The 16,009-nt window shown below is 39.9% G+C and overlaps 1 protein-coding gene across 6 annotated transcripts in view; it reads left to right on the top strand.

Annotated features, from left to right (window-relative positions):
* The window catches only part of TBC1D4 (TBC1 domain family member 4), a 206,866-nt gene that overhangs the window by 64,824 nt on the left and 126,033 nt on the right, over positions 1-16,009 (top strand). Inside the window, exon 1 of one of the 6 annotated variants that reach the window (XM_050766431.1) lies at positions 6,834-7,678. The exons of the other annotated variants lie outside the window; for them this stretch is intronic. The gene's annotated coding sequence lies outside the window, so the exon portion shown is untranslated. Of the gene's footprint in view, positions 1-6,833; positions 7,679-16,009 lie in introns of those variants that run through there. 6 annotated transcript variants of the gene reach the window in all.

The raw sequence follows: 16,009 nt of genomic DNA, 5'->3' as shown, positions 1-16,009 counted from the left end.
CTTTTCACACATTTGATTACAATTTTTCTTTACATTCTTATTTCCCAGTAGAAAGAATAAATACCATGGCATACTCAATGCTGTATCGGTGGGGCTCAGTAACACACACTGGTTGAGTTAAAAAATTTTGGCAATTAGATGACATTAATTTTAAATGAATCACACTAGGTGATTTTCAAGTCAGTCCTTGCCAAATCTAACATTTTATGATCTCAGGAGAAATGGTTAAATTTTAGTCACTGACAATTATGATAAAATAATAATAAAATAATAACAAGTATAGTTAGCATATCCAGATAGTTTATTATATTTCACATATTGGGATTTATATTCACTTCCATTTAATATTCAGTTTTAACAACAACTCTATGGTGGTGGTAGTATTATGACCATGTTGACAAATGTGGAAGATTATGTGACTTCCTCAAGATTGCGTAACTAGTAATTGGCACGATGTGAACATAGGACTATCAGATTTCTAAGCTTATCTGTTAATCAGCAGAGTCGAAACTAAAAGGTAAAAAGCCAGGCAGCCACCTGAGGCATTTATTTATAAGGGTTACTAACACATGAGTCACTGGAATAAGAATACTACTACTAGTTAAAATAGATTTCCATATCTTAATTCTTACCTATCTGAAAACAAAACAAAACACACTTGATTCCTTAAAGGAGGCCACATCCTTTCATGCATGCCCCTCCTCCTCTGCCTGGTCTCTATCTGTCCCTGTTCTCCACGATGAAGGCCCTTAATTAAACCTATCCTGATCCCCTATGCTAAAAACTAGAAGGAGCCTCCTATTCTGAACCCAGGCATTTTTTTTTTCATTTTTATGACTCTTATTTTCTATCTGGTATTATAATTTCAGCAGGATGGTAAGATTAAATCCAGTTTGAGCTGAGGTCCTATGTGCCCATCACTCTCAGACTCCAAAGGGCAGTGTTACTCCTCCCAGGTAGCACTTACCCAGGGCAGGTGGTGCAGGACACAGGTTTGGGGATGCCGGCTCAGCACACATCTTCAGCCTGTACATGAGGCTGGAAGGAGATTTGGGAAGTAGAAGGAGGTGATGTGTCTAGGGCAAGTGGCAGTTGTGCTATGAGCCCCATCCTAGCGAGGGGGCAGCAAGGAGAGCCTGGCATGTAGGCCCTAGCTCTTGGGGGACAGGGTGTGGTGTGTGAGTCATGCCAGTGCAGAGAACAGAAGGCGGTGGGTGGGAAGTAGCTGCTTTCCTGCTAACAGTGGACCAGAGATATTGGGTGGAATTGTGAGTGACCATCCGGAGCAGGTGCTTTGGGGCATGTCAAGGAGGGTCCACCCATGAGCAGAGCAAGCAGCTTTGAGCATCTGCACGGTAAATCAACAAAGATATTTGCAGGGCAGTTTGACCTTCCTTGCCCTCTTTTCTCCTGCAGGGGTCAGAAGAAACTGCTAGTCAGCCAGTAGGATCTAGGGCTGGGCAAGTGAAGAGAGGAAGCCCACCCTGCCCTTGTGCCCTACAGTTGCCTGAGCCGGTGGAGGGTGACGCTTTCCCTTTGAATGGAGTCCATAGTTTGGTTATTACGTGGACTGGGTATTTACCGAATGAAGACTGTTTTAGGGACTTTTTGTTATCCACAACTTGGCACCTCACCATGGTGCCTGTCTCAGATTTAATCCGGGGCTAGCGTAAGGTGTCGCCTGGTCAGATAGGTTTCCAGGGGCACTTGTACAGGAGGAAAAATTGCTTTGTGACTTTTGAGTATTGCTTGTGTGTTGCTCTTTCCGTATGCCTGGGTCTTATTTCTCCTTTCCTGCACTTGAGGCTCCGTGAATGCTGCAGCTTGGAAATGAGAGGGCACTGTTGTCTCAGCTGTCAGCACTTAGTTATTTTCGTAAATCGTACAGAGCTGAGCACTCAGTTGTTCAATACATATTTGTTGAAGAAATAGTTTGCAAAATTAAGCCAAATATAATTTTCATTAAAATTTTTTGAAAAGTACAGGCATTATTTTTTAAGGAAACTTTAATTTCAGAGTAGTAATCTTAAACTTGCAGAGAAGCTATAATGATACTACAGAGTTCCCATATACTGCATGCCTAGTTTCCCGTTGACGCCTGACTTAAGTATATTTGTCACTACCAGTGAATTAGTGATTGCTTTTTATTTATACAAATTATTCTTCTTACAGCATAAGATAATAAAGGAAAGAATGCCACAGTGTTTGTCTCAGAGTAGCTATTTTGATTTCCAGATTGAGGTTTTGTACTATTTGCTAAACTTTGTTATGCATTTGCTTTGTACAAGTAATGTGCTTCCTAATTTCAGTTACAAATCAAAGTGTATTGCACAATTCCCAGTGAGTCAGATTGCTAAGTTCTGTGACCTTTGAATTTCATAAAGTGGTTATGTTTTTCTTTAAAATGGCCAAGGAGGAACTTGATATTTATGTGGACTGTTGTCTTCAGTCTGTGATGGAGTGCTTCATGTTGTTGCCAGAAATAACATGAATTAACAGTTAAGATCATTTTTGGTACCGGTGGTTTTGTACAAAACCATAAAATATAACAGGGTGATCAAGCAAAACTTTTTCATCTAAGAAGTTTTCCCTTAAATACAGCTCACCCTTTATGTCTCTGATTTCAAGAAATTTTGTGGTCTTCCTCATAGAATAATTATAAAGCAAAAGTCAGTTAATATTGCTGAAAAGGCCAGAAGACTCTAAATAAATTCAAGCAACAGAATCAGTTTGGATTAGTTTCATACATAGTTTGTCACTATTTGCGAGAACCACATTTGGTGGTCTGTTATTTAATATTTATGTGTTCCCAAGTAAAGTTTAAATTATTAAAGTGAACAATGCTGAGATTGAAGTACTCTCAGATGGTTTAACTCCTATGTGAAAATGGCTTAATAAATTTGTTTTTGCAGACAACTTAATCATCTGTAATGGAAATGTCATCAATCCAGTATTTTTTCATGTCACCCATTCTCTGCAGTATTGTAGTCACTGGGTTTACAGCTTAACAGCCACTAGCACTGGTGAATGTCTACAATTGGATGTCTTCTGTTGGTCCTAACTCAGTATGTCTAAAACCAATTCTTTTGAAGTCTTAGATATTTCTCTTGAAATCTCAATTTCAATTTATGACAATAAATCAGTGACCTATCCTCACACCTCATACTTTACTTTTTTTTTTTTGAGATGGAGTCTCACTGTGTCGCCCAGGCTAGAGTGCAGCGGCATGATCTTGGCTCACCGCAACCTCCGCCTCCTGGGTTCAAGTGATTCTCCTGCCTCAGCCTCCCAAGTAGCTGAGATTACAGGCATACACCACCAGGCCTGGCTAATTTTTGTCTTTTTAGTAGAGATGGGGTTTCACCAGGTTGTCCAGGCTTGTCTCAAACTCCTGACCTCAGGTTGTCTGCCTGCCTCAGCCTCCTAAAGTGCTGGGATTACAGGCATGAGCCACTGCGCCTGGCCTGTACTTTTGATTTGCTTTCTTTCCATCCCATTTTGGTCTTCATATTGTTGACTTTGAATGGCCTTTCAATGCATTTTTTCCTATTCACTTTAAATCCCTATTTTAAGGATCACCTCATATCTGGATTATTGACATAGCATTCTGACTGGTCTACCCTCCTCTATTTTCTCTTCTCCCAACACACACACACACACCACATGCATATACACACAGATCACACCCACACAGACCACACCTACATACCATCCTGCATACCCTTTCTTCTCACAACATAAACACACACAAACACCAACATCCCCCCATATTCTTCCTCTATATAATACACACATGCAAACACACACTTCATTAATTGATCTAGTTCATGGTCACATTAATTGTCCTAAAATACTTACCCTTCATTTCAGCTTACTAAAAACTTCGTGGGTAGCTCCTTATGCTTACGGGATGTAGTCTGGACTTTTCAGTCTGGCTTTGTAGGCAATTCACCTTTCAGTTCACTTTGTTGAGAACTCTTCCTCTGCTATGCCCTTGGCTTTCTGTAGGCAGGAGGAGATTTATGTGCTTGTTATCAAGACTTTCTACAGAGTGACCTGGCTTTTGTTTAACCAAGTCAGCTGTTTTTGTGCTATCATCTAGAACTCATTGGGGATTGTTCAGTGGCCTAAGCCTACCACCCTCCCTCTGACATGTCACTGACATGACATGACACTGAGAATGAACTCAACCATGGGAATGTGGATGCAGTGTCGCAGTGCCATAAAGGGACAAAATACTTCTGATTGCTAATGGAGTTGCTTGATCACTGTACATCACTCCAAACACAAGCATCACAGGTGGCATATGAAGTTTAAGAGACAATTGTTTTTTTCCACCCTAAGCACAATCTCTTGTGGAACCCTTCTTGACATCATGGAATCCCAATCAAGAAACCCTGCTCTAGCTCTAGAAGAAGAGAAAGAGAACCATGTTTGGTTTTAGTTATTTCAGATCCTGTAGAGAACCACCGAAGAAGGGGCTCCAGAAATGCAAACCCCTGTGTTAAAAGCTAGGGTACTGTGAATCAGTCTTTATACACTGAGGAAGCTACAGGTTGTATAACTGGAATCTTGACAGTGTAATACAAAGTGTTTCATGCTGTGATGCTTAGTGACAGAAAGAACTCTACCCTTTTAAGACTAACAGTCTGGGGTCTTTGTTCTTGAAATTCCGTATCTGCAGATGTGGTCATAGGTTTATCAGGGGTATCCAATATATTTTTTTTTTTTTTTTTTTTTTGAGCGGAGTCTTCTGTCGGGCCACAATCTGGACTGCAAAGAAGCCAATTGTCTGGGGGGCCACTAATTTTTTTGTAAAATACGTGTTAGCCAGGAACAACTGCCCTCGTGATCTGCCCGCCTCGGCCTCCCAAAGTGCTGGGATTACAGGCGTGAAGCTAGTAAAAAAAAAAAAATCTGGGGCCACAAAAATACTCAAACACTAATGTTTTAAAAAAAAAGAAAAAAAAAAATCACAAAAAATTTGGTAATGTTTAAGAAAGTTTCAAATTTGCCCGGGTAATCCCAGCACTTTGGGAGGCCGAGGCAGGCAGATCACAAGGTCAGGAGATCAAGACCATCTTGGCCATCCTGATCTCAGCTACTCAGGAATCTGAGGTGGGAGGATCACTGGACCCCAAGAGGTCAAGGCTACAGTGGTCCATGATTGCACCACTACACTTCAGCCTGGATGATAGAGTGAGACTCTGTCTCAAAAGAAAAAATAACAAAAACCATGTCTTTTAGGCCATCTGTGCATTTAGAAGCCATAAAGGGGTTACTTACCTAACTTAAACTGGATTCTCATTCATCCCGAGTAGTCCCAGCTACTTGGGAGGCTGAGGCAGAAGAATTGCTTAAACCTGGGAGGCGGAGGTTGCAGTGAGCTGAGATTGCGCCACTGCATTCCAGCCCATGGGCTGCAGGTTGGACAAGCTTGACATGGATGCTGGAAAAAATGGAAAAGACAGTGTTTAAGATTTGAAGACATAATTTCTATATATATGTTGTTTAATGAATATTACCATTTGATCACTTTTTGGTATTTAGCTTAATTCAAATTTTTATCCTTTTATAAATTACCTGGTACCCAGTAAGATCTGGGTGTTTGTGTTCCTAGTGTACTAGTTTTGAGCTGAGATTAGCTTGTACATTGGCTAATGGGAATGCTGTGTAGGACCCTGCTTATCTTCTGAATCTGGTCAGCCATCAAGTTCACCCCATATTAGGGCATCAGTTACTGGGGTACAAGGGCATACTAGGTCATAGCTGTGGACATTATTTGCCCTCCTTAAGCATAATAGCATCTGTGTTTTTGACATCATTACCCATGTAATCTTAATAACTTAGTTTCCATATTTACACTTAAAATGCAAACCACTCTATTTGGAGGAAATTACTTTTCCCCCTAACTAAAAATACTAGTTTTTTGCCCGGGCGCGGTGGCTCATGCCTGTAATTCCAGCACTTTGGCAGACCCAGGTGGGTGGATCACCTGAGGTCAGGAGTTTGAGAGCAGCCTGGCCAACATGATGAAACCCCATCTCTACTAAAAATACAAAAATTTGCTGGGTTTGGTGGCATGCACCTGTAATCCCAGCTATTTGGGAGGCTGAGGCAGAATTGCTTGAACTCAGGAGACGGAGGTTGCAGTGAGCCGAGATTGCACCGTTGCACTCCAGCTTGGATGACAGGGAGACTCTGTCTAAAAAAAAAAAAAAAAAAATTAGTTTTTGACTGTTCAGACCTTTTACCTTCTGCGATTCTCCTCCCTTTTATGTGCTCCGACGGCACTGTGTGCTTCTCTCCTTGTGGCATGTATCACACTGTACTGTACTTGCCCATTTTCTTGTCTGTTTCCTCTACTGGAAGGTAAGCCGTGTGGTGTCAAGGGACCATTCCTGTCTGGCTCATCCTTCTCCTGCCTGGCACAGTGTCTGTCAGGTTTTGGGTCACAGAATAAACATTTGTTGAGGGAATTAACTCGGTAAATATGTCTCTTACTCGAGAATTATGTTGCTTAAATGTGGTTTATGACAATTAACTTCTCTGCAACAATAAATTGAAAATTGGAGCCGGGCGCGGTGGCTCAAGCCTGTAATCCCAGCACTTTGGGAGGCCGAGATATCGAGACCATCCTGGCTGACACGGTGAAACCCCGTCTCTACTAAAAAATACCTAGCCGGGCGAGGTGGCGGGCGCCTGTGTCCCAGCTACTTGGGATGAGGCAGGAGAATGGCATGAACCCGGGAGGTTGCAGTGAGCTGAATCCGGCCACTGCACTCCACTGGGTGGCAGAGCGAGACTCCGTCTCAAAAAAAAAAAAAAAAAAAAAAAAGAAAATTGGGGTTACTAATAGGTTGGGAATTAATCCTGAAACTGCCATTATATGTTAAAATAAACTTCGAAATGTAGTTTTTTTTTTTTTTCTGGTAATAACCTGGGAAGACCTAATGACTTCATTTCCTTTTTGTTTGTTTGAAATCATGGATCGATTTAGTTTATTTGGCTATTTGACTTTATTTAGAGGTGACGGTAAAAAGGTATTTTGACTGGGTGTGGTGGCTCATACCTGTAATCCCAGCAGTTTTGAAGGCTGAGGTGGGACGATTGCTTGAACCCAGGAGTTTGAGACTAGCCTGGTCAACATAGTGAGACCTTGTCTCTACTGAAAATAAAAAATAAAAAAATAACTGTGTGTGTGTGTGTAAGCATGTGCCTATCATCCCAGCTACTCAGGAACCAGAGGTGGGAGGATCACTGGAGCCCAAGAGGTCAAAGCTACAGTGGGCCATGATTGCACCACTGCACTCCAGCCTGGATGATAGAGTGAAACTCTGTCTTAAAAGCAAAACAAAACAAAACAAAACAAAAAAATCTCCACGTCTGTTAGGCCACCTGTGGATTTAGAAGCCATAAAGGGGTTACTTACCTAACTTAAACTGGATTCTCATTCAGATATGTGTTTTGTGTGAGGGGAAACAAAATTAGGGTGAATAGGGAAGGTATAGCCCAAACTTCTACAGCCCTCACAAAATTTCAAGCTCTCTTATTCATTGTAACTTACAGGCTTCTCTTCTACTCCCAGACATGCGAACACTGCTATCCCCAGCTCTACTCCCCAACCTGTTTGGATTGCCTGGTTATTATTTGGAGTAGTTAGACTAGTGACATTTCAGTAAGTAAATCTTGTTAAACTGACTGATTCATCCTTAGCCTTATGAAAATTTATGGGCTTAACTAAAGTTAATACTACAAACGGAAGCAGTGCTTTTTGAATCCCAAGTGTCTTCAGAAGCTCTGTAAGCATCCATGGACTGGGTGTGGTGGCTCACCCCTGTAATCCCAGCACTTTGGGAGGCTGAGGCGGGTGGATCACCTGAGGTCAGGAGTTTGAGACCAGCCTGGCCAACACGGTGAAACCCTGTCTCTACCAAAAAGAAAAAAAAAAGAAAAATTCGAAAATTGGCCGGATATGGTGATGTGCTTGTAGTCCCAGCTACTTGGGAGGCTGAGGCAGGAGAATTGCTTGAACCCAGGAGGCAGAGGTTGCAGTGAGCCGAGATCGCACCACTGCACTGCAATCTGGGTGACAGAGTGAGACTCTGTCTCAAAAGAAAAGAGGCTCTGTATGCATCCCCGTCGTTGCTTAACTCTATAAATTGGGGCTGTCACTACAGCTTCACAGAACCATTTCAGCATTATTTTTTGAAACACTTTCACCAAACGGCCCTTGTCATCGAAGCATTTTGGGAAATGTACTTTACTCCAAATGTTTGTGGGTTTGAGAGGAATCCTAACGCCCATGTGGCAGACATAACAATAGTATTAAAGAGATTTTAGGGTAAGACCTCCTGTTTCATACTAAGTGATAACTAGTTCTATTTCATCACATTATATCATACGGTGGGGAAGAGTTTTATTATGTATTTCATTTAACTCTCATTATCAGGATTAGAATTTGAATAATTTTCATATTTTCCATGTGCTTGCCTTCTAGGCTCAGTAAAACAAAGGAGCAGTAGTGGAGAAGAGCATTTAAACAATTTGTTGGAAAATATATGGCATAACGTTTGGGTTCTTCTGGCTTTTTTATCTCTGTGGCCTGATAAGCTTTTGCCATTTGGATTCATGGTCTATGTGAAATGTCTTACATTTTATATTAGTTAAAATATTTTATGTCTGCACTTAGAATATAGGCTAAATTTTCCCCTTCAGTATTTCTAAAGTAGTGATTTTTTACTTTTAATGTCCACGCGGTTTTTCTGAAAAAGAGACAGGTGTTTAATTTCTTGATAACTAAATATAGACCTGCACATCATGTAGTGTGGTGTGCCCTGACCCAACTTCTTCAGCAAATGTAGCACGTGTGGAGTTTATTTATAGTTTGACCTCTAGTCTTCATTGGCTTCTAGTTTATTTGGGGCTTAATTCATTAGTGTGACGGACTGTGATATTTAAGGGTCAGCTCTGAGGAGAAGGAGATAGAAGAAGAACCACTGTTCTGGCGTTTGTACACTACTGTGCTGTGTTCGTACCTAGATTACTTGTGTGTGTGGAGATGGGCCTGGGTTAGGCAGACCATAGCAGAGGGTAGACTGATAGCATAGGAACCTTTGGAATGAAAAGGGGGGATGGCTGTAATATAGGAAAGCTCTTAAAGGGGACATGATGTGAATATATCAAACATAGTAATTATAGCTACCATTTATTGAGTGATTATCATGAGCATACATTGTTATTTACATACATTAGCTTATTGAAACCTCACAGCAATACTCTGAGAGTGCTGTTATTTCCTTTATACAAGGCAGGCAACTGAGTTTTAAGGTAAGTGGCAAATTTGGATAAGATAAACAAATTTGGTGAACAAATTTAAAAATCTGAAAGCTGGGGAAATCCTTTACAACATCTGTCAAGTGGGTCAGAATATTTACAAGAAATTTTGGATTCAAATTCATTTCCTCCAGAGATGACATAGCAGGGCAAGTATAAATTAACCCTAGTATCTTAACATCCTAAGATTAGAAGGGACCTAGAAAAGTATTTGCTAAATTTATTAATTGAAATTACATAAATGTCTAAAGAGAAGCTGGGATTGCAGAGAACATTTATTGCCTCCTTGAAAGCCTTTGTTGACGGCAGAATATAAATTCATTAAAGAGATTTGTGTTTTTGTTCCTTTTAAGATTCTGCATGTTTTACCATGAAGTTACACCAAGGGTCAATCTGCATCAAACTGTGGAATGAACTGAACTAATTTGCAGAACTTCAAGAGAAACCCAATACTTCAAATTTATCTGTTAGCCAGGGTATTTTGAAGCGGGGGCAAAAACCTTTAATTGAGTCTTTGTGAATAAATCCACATTGGGAAGGAATGGAATGTTTGATCTGAAATGGGCTATTGAAATGGAAGAACAAATTAATTGTGAACCCAGCCGTTATTTTCCTATTTCTAAATTGAGTCACTTGAAATTTCTGAGAGGGAGTGAGCATACAGTATTTAAAATGAATATAAATTTAAAATTAGAAAAGATTTTGTTATAGAAAATACTTTAAAACAAATTGGACAAAAAGGAAAAATTTGTCAATTAGCAGCCATTATTGTGATATAAACATTGTTGAGATTCTGGTATATACATTTATAGCCTTTTTAAAAACTCACATATATGTATATCATTGTGTGAAGACATACTTATGTATTCATATTATAACTTTAAAGAAAAGGTTTCTTGAAGGCAAGACTGGTAACTGACCAATAGCTCTTTATGAAAAACTATGTATGTATATATGTGAGTGTGTGTCTGTATATATATATTTGTGTGTGTATATATATGCACACAATCATATATCAGAGGGAACTTGTAAACTTGCAGTCATATATAGGAGGGAACTTGTAAACAGAACATGTACAGAATTTTTACAGCTTAATAATAAAGACAATCCAATTAAAGAATGGGCAAAGTATTTGAATGGTTATTTTTCCAAAGAAGGTATTCAGATGGGCAATAAGCACATTAAAAATGCTCAACATCATTCATCATTAGAGAAATGAAAATCGAAATCACAATGAGATACTACTTCACGCCCACCAGAACAGCTATAATAAAAATGACTGATAATAACAAGTGTTGATGAGAAAGTGGATAAATTGGAATCCTCATACACTGTTGGTGGGAATGTAAAATGGTACAGCCACTTTGGTAAATGTCTGGCTGTTCTTTGAAAGATTAAACATAGAGTTACCAAATAACTCAGCAGTTCCACTCCCAGGTACCTCCCCAAGAGAAATGAAAACATAACTCTGTACAAAAACTCGTACATGGCACTATTTGGTTGATGGTTACACTAAATGCCTGGACTTCACAATTATACAATATACACATATATCAAAACAGAATTTATACCCCCTAAATTTATAACAAAAAAACACCTCATATGTGAATTTTCATTGCAGCATTATTCATATTAGCCGATAAATGGAAACAACCCAAATGTCCATCCATGATGAATGGATAAACAGAATGTTTTATATCCGTATGATGGAATTTTACTTGGCAATAAAGAGGAATGAAGCACTGATACATGCCACAACATGATGAACCCCAAAACATGCTTAAATGAAAGAGGCCAGTCACAGAAGACCACATATTAATATGACATCATTTATATAAAATGTCCAGGATAGTTAAATCTATATGTAGAGAAATTAAATCAGTGTTTGGGGGAAGAGGGTAAGGTCCAGCTAAGGAGGTGTGATTGGTGATGGGTACAGGGTTCTTTCTGGGGTGCTGAAAATGTTTTAAAACTGGATGATGGTGATGGTCACACAACTTTGTAAATATGCTAAAAAGCAATGACCGTATGCTTTGGAAAGGTGAATCTATGGTATGTAAATTATATATTAATAAAGCTGTTACAAATATGGTAGCTTATTTTCTGAGATTTCCTGGCTTGTTTCCCCCTTTGTGTTTTATCTGTACCATCTCTTTTCTTTTTTTTTCTATTTTCTGTCTCCTGATCAAGCAGTTTCTTGTCGGTGTGAGTTCCTGTCTTAGATGTGAGTCCTGGAGTGTCAGTTTCCAGAGTTTATACCCGTAGACTTTGCTGTAGGCACTTCTGCTCACTTACTAGTTGGAATAGAGAAAAACTTGTGGTTTCAGCCGCTATGCTCCCATGGGCAGGCCATAATTGACATGAGTACCTGTTGGCTGCCTTGCAGATCTGTTCTCTGGCCCGTCAGTCATCCCGCTGCTTCGCTTTGTGTCTTTCCTCAGAGATGCCGAGATTCTGAAAGTCGTGTATGTGGTTTCTACCAAAGTCACTTTTATTTTTGGATTCAAGAGGATACTTTCTTATCTAACTTTGTTGTAAATGTTGTCCATAGGTTTTGTTTTTGATGTCGATTGTTCTGTTTTTCTGTGGAGAGTTGGGAAAATCAAAAAATTTTGCTTCCTTGCTGTGACCAGCTTCCTAGAATTCAGAAGTGTAATCTTTCTGGCTGTTTGAGGAAGGTATTTGGAGGGAATTGGTCTGACAAAAACAGAAGATATTGTCCTGGAGATTTTAATGTCCTTGAGGAAAGAACTCTTGGCCTGTTAATCTATTTAAATCTATTTAAATCTCTTTAAACCCAGGCCCTGGCATTCGTAAACACTCAAATATTCTTGGAATGTTGTTGAATTCATTGAATGTAGATGTGCAGAGAGATGAATGGCGGCCTGAACGAGGTGGGCTAGAATTTATAGCTGGTACCCACTTACCAGTGTTGTCACTGAGCGGGTTGGATGAATAGTTTCTCCTCCTTACACATGCAGATCGGAAACACTTCTGAAGCTTTGGTCAGCTTGTCTCACATGCCTCAGTTTATCACAAACGTCTGAAATGATACGTAACTATCATGTGAAGTTTCGGTCTCACTAGGGTATCAATACTAGGGTGTTGATGATCTAAATGATGCGGATCCTACATGCATCCGAATGAGTGTAACTAGAGACCCTTAATTAACCCTTAGGTGCTGGGCCTGTTTTCCAAGTCCAAGGCTTTGGATTCTGTTTTTGTACACTAAACTCCCATCAACCCTGCTTGTGGGCAACTAAAGCACATGTAGTGGTTTAATCATGCAGGACCTTTCCAATTTGGTATGGAGGGAACTGCCTGATTTTTCCTGAGCTCTCTAATAATCACTTTCGTTTATTCTACTCTTACATGAATCATAAAATGTTAGTAAATAGGACTATATATGTTATGGAGATGAATACCCTAAAGGCCCCCTCAATGACAACACTGTGATGTGTGCTCCATCCTTCTCAATCCTCTTATCGTCACCAACACCTACCATCAGAAGTTTCATTTCCTTGGTGCTCTGTTTTGCACCGTGTCCTTTGAGAAAAGGTTGCTGAGGTTGAAATGAAGGACAAAGCCATACAATGTGCCGTCTGTTGAAGACAGCATATTTTTGTGTGTTGTAACAAAGGCCTGCAATGCTTTAATTTGAAGAAGTTGAGTTGGGTGGCGATTTAAGTACCTTGGACATTTTTCAAACCTGGGCGATGCCCAGTGATCTTGGTTGTAAGTAAAGTATGTAAATAATAGAATTATAAAGAATCCAGGCTGGGCGCGGTGGCTCAAGCCTGTAATCCCAGCACTTTGGGAATCCAGGAGATCGAGACCACAGTGAAACCCCGTTCTCTAAAAATACAAAAAAAAATTAGTGGCTGTAGTCCCAGCTACTCAGAGGCTAGTGTTGGCGGGAGCCCGGGAGGGCGGAGCTTTGAGCCGAGATCGCGCCACTGCACTCCAGCCTGGGCAACAGCGTGAGACTCCGTCTCAAAAAAAAAAAAAAAAAAAAAAAAAAAAAAAAGGTCCAGTGTTTACTTTCTGAGTGGCAGTGAAGAGGCTTAGTGTTTTCCTTCTGGGTTGGCTTCTTGGATGTGTTTCTCAATAAATTCTCTAGAGATATGTGTGTCAAGTCAGCTTGTTAAAAAGCAAAGAAACATGAAGGCATGTGGCCCTCACAGTTGGATGCTTTTAAACACTGCAGCTGTTTGAAAGGCCGGAGCGTACGAATTCAATTATGACTGAGAAACCTATCATCTGTCCCTGTTAGTGCTTGTCATGAAATCCTTCTTCAAATAATGGTAGCCAAGGGAGGAGACATGTGCAAGGAATATAGACCGTTTCAGTCAGTTTAAAAAGGAACAAAAGACAAAAAATAAAATGACACTTAATTCTTAAAAGATAAATGAAGGATTATAATCTTGGTTCACCATGCTAGAAGTTTACTCAAACTTCCATTTTTTTTTTTGGTCTACTCTTTGACACTGTGTCTTATTTTGTACCTAGTGGTTAATTTAACTCTTTAAACAAATGAGTTTTTGGCTTAAAGCTTTTCTGCATTATTATTTACAACCTTCTTTTGGTAATAATAAAAGATGATTATGGTAAAGTTTATAAAATAGAAAAATATAGAAAGTTAAAAAAAAGAAAAATAACCTCCCTTTCAATGTTTTGTCCTCTCAGGAAATTATAGATTGATGCGTACCCTAGACTTGAAAAATTCATATGGCCGGGCATGGTGGGATCCAGGCTAGGATCACGCCTGTAACCTTAGCACTTTGGGAGGCCAAGGTGGGCATATTGCCTGAGCTCAGGAGTTTAAGACCAGCCCGGGCAACACGGTGAAACCCCATCTATACTAAAATACAAAAGAAATTATTTGGGCATGGCAGTGTGTACCTGTAGTGCCAGCTGCTTGGGAGGCTGAGGCAGGAGAATGGTGTGAACCCGGGAGGCAGAGGTTGCAGTGAGCCGAGATTGCGTCACTGCACTCCAGCCTGGGCGACAGAGTGAGACTCCATCTCTCCAAAAAAAAAAAAAAGCATATATACATGTATATATACACACACACACACACAATATAATTTGTTGTGATGTATAAATTGCATTTTTTTGCAAACATTATATGTTTATTATTCTGCAGCATGGTTTGTTTCACCTAATAGTTCATGGTCTTCTCTCCATATGGCTGAGATCTGATGCACTGTATTCTTCCTTTTTGTGTCAGTAAAGGTATTAGATACATAATGGCCCACATGTGAGAAAGATGTCAGGGGAAACTGCAGCCCTACCCGAATAGTTTGTCCTTCTCAACCCCTGGCCTAAATGGATGTGTAGTACCTAGAAGTCATTTAACAGCTGTCAAATCAATTGCACGGCTGCTGGTGTCATAGAGGACAGGCAGCAGCTGGTGGGCAAGTGTAACCATCCCCATTTCTCTGCATGGGTGGAGCGGGGACAGCAGCAGATGGACATAGTTCTACTGTTGTCAATTTTTAACTGTAATTTAAGGGCTTTCCATTAGGTGTTTAATTTTAAAGTCACAAAAATTGATTTTAGTGAAATATTTAAAAACGATTTAGATAAGTTAGAAGAAAAGAATTATCCATGGTCCTTGGCTACCCAAATGTAATTATTGTTAACATTCTGTGATTTTTCTTTTTGTTCATGCATTTTCTTGAATCTGTTGTTAGAAATGGCACTTTACCTCTGTGGTCTTCCTCCCTAAAACCCATCACTCAGTCTAATCGTGAGAAAAACATCAGATAAATCCTGATAAAGAAACGTTTTTAACAAATTCCTCTTGAGAACCCCTCAAAACTGTCACAGTCATTAAAAACAATGAACATCCGAAAAATTGTCACAGCCAAGAGGAGCTTAGGGAGACATGATGACTAAATGTAATGTGTTGTCCTGGATGGGATTCTGAAACAGAAAAAGGACATTTGGGTGTCCATACTGAGGAGGGATGTTAACAATAGAAGAAACTGGGTATGGATTATAAGGAAACTTTTTCAACTGTCTTTACCTTTTCTGTAAATCTAAAACTATTCTGAAATAAGATCAAATACATCTTTTAAAATGTATTACAATAATACTATGTATGCAGTTTTGAACTCTGCTTTTTCTTATGTGCCATCTTCTTAAAAAATCTAGTGATTGTTCACTATTTATCAAAATGAATATGCTTTGATTCACGTAACTATTGCCTTTGTTGGGGAGACATTGTGTGTGTGTGTGTGTGTGTATGTGTATATATATGTATGTGTGTGTGTGTATATATATATATTCCCCCCTACAAAGCCTATTCTAATTTACAGTTACACCACCTATATATATAAATACCGGATTTCCTTGAACTTTCTCTAGCATTCTGTATAATCTTTCCTGAAACTAGTATCTTGACTTAATCTGTTATTTCTTTACTGAAGTTCAAATGTAAGCATTTCCAGGCCGGGCGCGGTGGCTCACGCCTGTAATCCCAGCACTTTGGGAGGGCGAGGCGGGCGGATCACAAGGTCAGGAGATCGAGACCACGGTGAAACCCCGTCTCTACTAAAAATACAAAAAATTAGCCAGGCGCGGTTGTGGGCGCCTGTAGTCCCAGCTACTCGGGAGGCTGAGGCAGGAGAATGGCGTGAACCCGGGAGGCGGAGCTTGCAGTGAGCCG

This window comes from Macaca thibetana, chromosome 17 (assembly GCF_024542745.1).
Source record: "Macaca thibetana thibetana isolate TM-01 chromosome 17, ASM2454274v1, whole genome shotgun sequence".
In the NCBI taxonomy this organism is placed as follows: Eukaryota; Metazoa; Chordata; class Mammalia; order Primates; family Cercopithecidae; genus Macaca; species Macaca thibetana.
Note: the sequence above shows the minus strand (reverse complement) of the source record. Positions and strands in the feature narration are given on the sequence as shown.